The sequence below is a fragment of the Saccopteryx bilineata genome, chromosome 6 (assembly GCF_036850765.1).
Source record: "Saccopteryx bilineata isolate mSacBil1 chromosome 6, mSacBil1_pri_phased_curated, whole genome shotgun sequence".
Taxonomy (NCBI): Eukaryota; Metazoa; Chordata; class Mammalia; order Chiroptera; family Emballonuridae; genus Saccopteryx; species Saccopteryx bilineata.
Window position 1 is genome coordinate 62,264,207 of NC_089495.1, and position 7,761 is coordinate 62,271,967.

The following is a 7,761-nucleotide window of genomic DNA, read 5'->3' on the forward strand; positions in this document are numbered from 1 at the left end:
AGTCCGAAGAGTTGGGAAATATCCTAATTGTCAATGAGAAAATGCAAATGTCCAATCTGAATACTGCAGAAAAAAAGTGGGAGCATATGTGTGAGTTTTAATTAAACTGCAATTACATCTGAAAGAATGTTTGAATGACTGGATAGTACATGAACTATCTGAGGTCTATGAACTCATGACACTAGCCAACAAAACCTTCTTCCTTAGACAAAGCTTCACATTGAGAACAAATTTTTGGATGTTAATTCAAATAAAGCAGGCCTGGACAAATATGAACAAAAGGAAAAGTTAGAACTAAAAGAGAAAGTGAGAACAAGCATATCTCAGAAATTATGAGGCAATTTCTTTACATATTTTAAAATGATTTTATTGGGGAGACACTGGTTAAAATAAACATACAGCTTTCAGGTGCCCAATTCTACATCACTGTATTGTGTGTTCATGTCCCCAAGTCAAGTCTTTGTCCATCACTACTTCTTTCCCCCTATCTTTCTTCAACCTTCTACCAACAGTCTAAGCACTTTTGTCCATGAGGTGTTTCTCTCTCTCCCCTCTGTCTCTATCTTTTTGAGAGTGGTGAAGGAATTAAGCAAAAAAGGACAAAAAATAAATTATATGGCAATTTAGAAGATACTCTGACTTATTCTATTCTTTCTGAAGTCCAGGAAGAAAGTCATGTTTCTTAAACATGAGCACAGAAGAAAGTAATACTGAATCTTAAAGTTAATGTAGGGGGGAAAAAAAGAGCAGAAGAATGTTTTCACTTCAAATAAACTCTAAAAGATGTTCCTACAAAGCTAAAGATAATGATAAACATTTTTTCTAAAGAAACCAAAGTAAATCAAGAACAGATAGTATAAAAAAAGAGCATAAAAAATATATTTTTTGTTGACCTGTGGTGGCGCAGTGGATAAAGCGTCGACCTGGAAATGCTGAGGTCGCCGGTTCGAAACCCTGGGCTTGCCTGGTCAAGGCACATATGGGAGTTGATGCTTCCAGCTCCTCCCCCTCTTCTCTCTCTCTGTCTCTCCTCTCTCTCTCTCTCTCTGTCTCTCCTCTCTCTCTCTCTCTCTCTCTCTCTCTCTCTCTCTCCCTCTCCTCTCTAAATATATATATATATAAATATATATATATATATTTTAAGAAACTCAAAACTGACACAAATAAGACTTGAAAAGAGTTGCCAGAATTAAAAACTTTAACCATTTTTAGGTTACTATTATATTTCTTTCCAGTTGTTGTTCTGATACGACTCTTTTCCCATTTTAATTTATGTTTGCCTTCAGTGTCATATTCTATCGCAGGATAAGGTATTCCAACTATAAATGACTTTCAGAAATCATCATGCCTTTTGCCTTGTTTAAATCTCCTTTTCCTTGTATAGTACAATCCTAGCATGTCTTCATTTGGATTGTTCCTTACAACAACCTTCTTTCTGAGGTAAAATCTATGTTGCCAAATTTATTTTGATTATCATCTTTATATTGCCTTTGTTTGGCTAGTGTTCACTCTCCCAGAAAAAAAAATTCTCAGCTGACCTATATTGAGGCAACCCAGCCTTCTTCTACAGCAGGGGTCCCCAAACTACGGCCCGCGGGCCACATGCAGCCCCCTGAGGCCATTTATCCGGCCCCCGCCGCACTTCTGGAAGGGCACCTCTTTCATTGGTGGTCAGTGAGAGGAGCATAGTTCCCATTGAAATATTGGTCAGTTTGTTGATTTAAATTTACTTGTTCTTTATTTTAAATATTGTATTTGTTCCCATTTTGGTTTTTTACTTTAAAATAAGATATGTGCAGTGTGCATAGGAATTTGTTCATAGTTTTTTTTATAGTCCGGCCCTCCAACAGTCTGAGGGACAGTGAACTGGCCCCCTGTGTAAAAAGTTTGGGGACCCCTGCTCTACAGCTCAGTCTATTGCCTGCTTCTTTAGTCCCGATCATAGGCAACTACAAAGGCTTTATCTGCTACACCTCATGGGGAGCAGTTGTTCTTCCCACATCATATATGCTGCACAGCTAATGCATTGCAATTTCTGAAGCTATTGTAGTTAAGGTCTCAGATCCACCATGCTCATCACATATTTGCATTCCTAGCCTGATCACTTTCATTCCTACTGGAGGCATTGGACAGAGGTTTTATTCTGGCACCACTGCTGAGGGCTCCTTGTTGGAGGGTTTGGGGAGACAGGAGGCAGGGAAAAGCTTGAAGAAATTTTTGTGCACTCTTAGGACCTAGTACTTTTCTATTTGTTAATCACCCCCAAATCTCTCAAACTTATTCCCTACACTCTTGCATATTTCACTAACTTGTTTTCAACTCTCATGCCCACTAACTTTACAATCACTTCTGCAGTTTCCAATCCTGCTTCATAAATATGATGCTAGGAGTTTGGCCCTCTTCTGTGAGTCTAACTCTCTGCATAAGCTCCACTTGATGGTCACAGCACAAAACAGGAATGCAAATGTAGGCCCAACATTTTATGTTAAATAGTTTAGTTATACATTAAGCCTTTGTCCCCGGTTGTGCGAAGTGCCAAGCCTCCTCTTTCCAGTAATTTCATTGAGAATCAGAGGATAAAAGTATTTAAGATATAATAAATACTCTAATTGTCAGAGTCAGCTCTGCCACCTGAGTAATGTGGATGTTCTGGATAGAGCATGGAGGAGAATAAGCTCCAATCTCAAACTCAGTCAGCGACTGGCCTGAAACTCGGATGAGGGCTGACAGGCAGTGGTGGGATTCAGCCAGTTGGCACCAGTTTGGCAGAATCAATAGCTAATTTATTGTTGAGTTCAGCAAACCAGTTGTTAAAATAGTATTTGTAATCAGGGTTCTCTAAGGTGACCACCTGGGCAACCACCCAATGTGGAAATTAGAATTTTACATTCCTTACCCTTCTTTATCATTCATCTGTGCAACAGCGTATTCTAAGCACCTGTAGTAATGTTCATTCCGTCCATAAGTTAAAAAAAAAATTGACAGAACTATGCTTGTAATATTTATTTATTCCTTTTATAAAACTCATTATAGCTTTGATAAAATACTGCATTTTAATTCCTTCGTGTTTGTTACTTCAGTAAACAAACATATAATGTAAAGAGAAAAAGTACTAAACAACCAGGAGGTAAAAAGCTGTCATTGAAAATATTTTAAATGACAGTCTTATTGTTTTTTGTCAGGTATTATTTAATATTTTTTATTGATATTTTAAAACTCTTTTATAACATAATATAGCTTTGCGTATCTCTTTTATTGTTCTTATTTAAGTATTAAATGCATGAAATAATAAACTACCTTTTGGCATACTGTTTTTTTATGCTCAAAACAGTCATTAGGGTAGAGAACTGGTTGTTAAATTCTTTGAATCCCACTACTGCTAATAGGCCACGTTTCCCACTGAGTCAGACAAGTGCTCATCCCTCACATCATCTGTTTACAATTCAAAATTGCTAGGCAATTTTATATAGCTCTAAAATTACTTCAGACAAGCTCAGAAAAAAAGGCAAAGCACAGCGGTTTGGGAAAACCATCCTGACTAGATATTCTATTATAGAATTTTGGAAACCTAACTTGAAACAAAAGTTAGACAGAGACCATAACCCCCATCCCACTCAGACCACATTCTCTAGCTTAGATGTCTACCATCTTGGCTTATGTTTCTTCACTTTAACTCAATTTTGCTCAATTTTTAAGACTAACTTTAAAAAAAATTCTTAAACTACTAAAAATTATCTTTGGTCTTTGAGGTTTAGTGATATTCAGGGGCTGTGGGCAGGTTCAAGGCAGCAGTGTCCTGCAGTGCTCTCTCATTCTCGTGCTGTCATTCATGGCACCACACAGGAGTCACGTCCAGTATCTACTGTCTCCCAAAAGAATCTGGACATAGGAGTGCAGTGTATAAAACTGAACCAAATTTAATATAATATAAAGCCAAAGATATAATAAATACTTCAAAAATACCAACGTTTAAAAATTCATACCCTAGTACTTCATAGGTTTAGTGTAAGACAGATATGAGATAATGAAAATATAACTGGACTCTGTCCTTGGTTCCTCGCACAGAGCTGTTGAAACCTTTGTAATTTCCTAAGTGAAAAGAGCACTAGGAACATCTTCATTTCTAATACTTGGTCTTTGACCCTAGTTCTTGAGCTCCTGAAACTCTTATAATTTTATGAGTAAAAGGAGTATCTTGTTTTTTAATGAGGCAGCTCAGGATAAGCTTCAAGGTGGCTCTTGGCTGAGGGCTGGTCACTAAAAAAAACCGAACAATAATTAGAAACTTGGACTTCCCAGCCCCAGCTTTCCTTCTCTTATGAAGTGACAAAAGTGAAAAATGGAGAATCTTTAGCTACATACCTACCTACCCAATATTTACAGTTTATTATAAAGAATGTGTCAATGTCTTCCTTCTCATTTTATTATTAACCTAGGATTCAGTTGTAGTAATTCAAAATAGGGTGATGCCTAATTTTATTATTTTTTTTTGAGATAAAAAAGCAGGGAAAGAGAGACAAGAACATCTAACTGCTCCTTTATGTGCTCTGATCAGAGAGTAGAACTGGCAACCTCCATGCTCCAGGATGATGTTCCAATCAACCAAATTAACTGGCCACAACTTAATTTTTTTTAATTGATTGATTGATTTTTAAGAAGACAGCGAGAGGAAGGGCAAGAGAGAGGAGGGGAGCAGAAAGCATTTATTTGCCGTTCCACTCAGTCATACATTCATTTGTTGCTTCCTGTGTGTGTCCTGACCAGAGATTGAATTTGCAACCTTGTTGTTTTGGGATGAAGCTCTTAAGCAACTGAGCTAACCAGCCAGAGCCGTGATGCCTAATTTTATGGGTCAGTTTGACTGGACCAGAGGTGCCCAGATATTTGGTCAAAGATCATTCTGTGCGTGTTTATGAGTGCATTTTTGAATAAGATTAACATTATATTGATAGACTGAATATAAGCAGATTGCCCTCCCAAATGCAGTGAGCCTCATTTATTAGATGAAGCCCTGAAAAGAACAAAAAGGCTGACTCTCCTCTGTGTAGAAAAGAATTCTTTCTCATCAAATGCCTTCAAATTGAGACATCAGCTTTCTCCTAACTTTCAACTTGAACTGAAACATTGGCACTTCACAGGGTGTTAAGCCTGCCAGCCTCATAGACTTATTAGAGTCTCCAGTTTGCAGATTTACCTGAAAGATCTTGAGACTTGTCAACCTCAAAAATTCAATGAGCCAATTCCTTTATTTATATCGATACACATACACACCTTATTACCTCTGTTTCTCTGAAGAATTCTAGTACATACAGCATTACCTTTAATTTCCTGAGAGTGCCTAGAGTATACTAGGTCATTTTCAATTCTAAGTGAGTTCTCATACACACATAAACACACACACAGTCTTAACTTTAAATAACTTTTTAAGTGTGCATTTTAAATTATTTAATTTTTTTCTACAAAGGACCCTGACGAAATACTTGAAATGGAATGTATAAAAGAAGACAAAGACAACACATAAATGAGGTTTGGGTTTGGTGCGAATTATGCAAAATAATTTTTATTGCCTTGGCCCTGGATGCTTGGCTCAGTGGTAGAGTGTTGGCCTGGCATGTGGATGTCTTGGACTCAATGTATGGTCATGGCACACAGGAGAAGCAACCATCTGTTTCTCTTCTCCTCCCCCTCTCCCTTCTCTTTATATCTTTTTTTCCCTTCTATAGCCATGGCTCAGTTGGAAAGTTGGCCCCAGATGCTGAGAATGACTCCACAGCCTTGCCTAAGGTGCTAAAATAGCTCAGTTGTCAAGCAACAGAGCCATACTCCTAGATGGACAGATCATCACCCCATAGCAAGCTTACTGGGTGGATTCTGATCAGGGCACATGTGAGAGTCTGTCTCTGGCACCCCAACCCCTACTTCTCACTTGAGAAAGGTTTTTTTAAAAAAAAATCACTGCCAGAAACCAGTTTATCAAAAGCCCTATAATTACATGAAGTGTAAGGCACTAGAAGAGTCTATTATATGTAAATTTAATGTTATAGCATTTACATGCATATAATTATTATCATTATCATTAGCATGTCACAAATACTCTAGATATCTAACAATGTAAAATTATACATGGCCCTTAAACATTATGTTTGTGCCCTAGAGTAGACACAGCTGTTTTCCACCAACTCAGAATGAAAAAGGATTTAGAAATAATACAAACTCCACACAACAAAATAAAAAAATAATCTGTAAAACAATTTTTGCCCTGTTCTCAGAGAATTATGTGTCTTTCTACTTAATTAGAAAGTTGAGTCTTAAATTTTCGAAGTAAAGAAATGCAAAAAAATAAAAAAGAAGAAAAAGAAAAGAAAAGCAAACAGGTTATCAGAGCTGACCAGACAACTTGTGTACATGACTTACGCTGTCAATAGTACCAAAAGAGATTATCCATTTTAAAGTAGACTGTGAATTTTTCTTCTTTTTGGACAGTTATTGGGACTGGATTTAATATATGAGAATTTGATAAAGAACCTTTTCACACAATAGCTCACCCTTGAAATTAACAGACATTTGGTCCTGCACAAAATGTCCACAGGACATTAGTTCCAATCCAAAAGGTTGTGACTAGAAAGAAGGGTTATAATTGGCAACACAATTATTGGACCAATATAAAACGATCATATTTTTATTTATTAATCACATAAAGCTAAAGTATAAATATATGTTATAAGCTATTGGAACCCAGGGATATATTCTAAGTGTGGATATCTTTGATAGGACCAAATATCAAGGACTATTTGGAGTGAAACTAATATGCTTGTAGAGGATTTGAACAGGACACAATTTCAAGGACCTTTTGGAATGGATCAAATGTCTCCATGGAAATTATGAACAAAACTAAATGTTCAAAAGTTAACTACTTCAATTAATTCTAATATCATTTAAGTCAAATTATTTTCACTTATTTCCCTCAAATTCCATCCTATCCTACACATGAATGTCAGTTTTTTTACTCTCAATATTATAATTAGTACTATGTGCATGTCAACCTTAATTTGGAATGTCATTGACAACAAACCCTCATTCTTTTTGCCTACCACAACAATAATCACTCATGAGGTTCCAATTGAAATTTAACCATTTCTATACGTTTTCTAAAAGCTAGAGTTTATGGTATCTCTATTTTCCAAATTCTGACAATATTAATAACCATAATAATATTTTTAAAAATAGAACTATAATGGGACAGAGCATAGAAGTATAATTAATGGTAGGAGCCCTAGGTACTTTTAGAAGCAACAAAGAAACTAAGCTGAAATACAATAGTCTTAGGGAACTTAAAATATGCTTTTAGAGGAAAAGAAACAGGATATTAAAAAGTTAAACTAGTCAATCATTACCAAGGCTTTTACAATGCAGTTTCTCATTTGCCGTGGACATGACCAAAAAACCATTTCCCACTAGGTTTTCTTTCTGCTACATTGCTAGCATTCAGCCTATTGGGAACATTTTATTAACCCTTATTTTCATAACACGGATTGTAAGTGACTGTAATAGCCATTGGTAATCAGTGAGGTTTTTAAATAGCTGTCTCAGATCTCTAGAGTTTGTCTTGCTAATTGTAGGTTGCTAGTGACCAGATAGTTTGTGATCACATGATTCATCTCTATTACTGTTATATAGGACTGACTGAAATGACAACTGGATTGAGAAAAAAAAGGATTAAGACTCAAACTGGAGAAACTGCAGTGAAGGACTCCCAATATG

The 7,761-nt window shown here is 36.3% G+C and overlaps 1 non-coding gene across 1 annotated transcript; it reads left to right on the forward strand.

Moving 5' to 3' along the window:
• The first annotated feature begins 7,384 nt into the window (after positions 1 to 7,384).
• LOC136309829 (small nucleolar RNA SNORA32) lies at positions 7,385 to 7,505 on the forward strand. Its single transcript, XR_010726463.1, has one exon. It is a non-coding gene; the product is annotated as a small nucleolar RNA SNORA32 (small nucleolar RNA).
• The last annotated feature ends 256 nt before the right edge of the window (positions 7,506 to 7,761 follow it).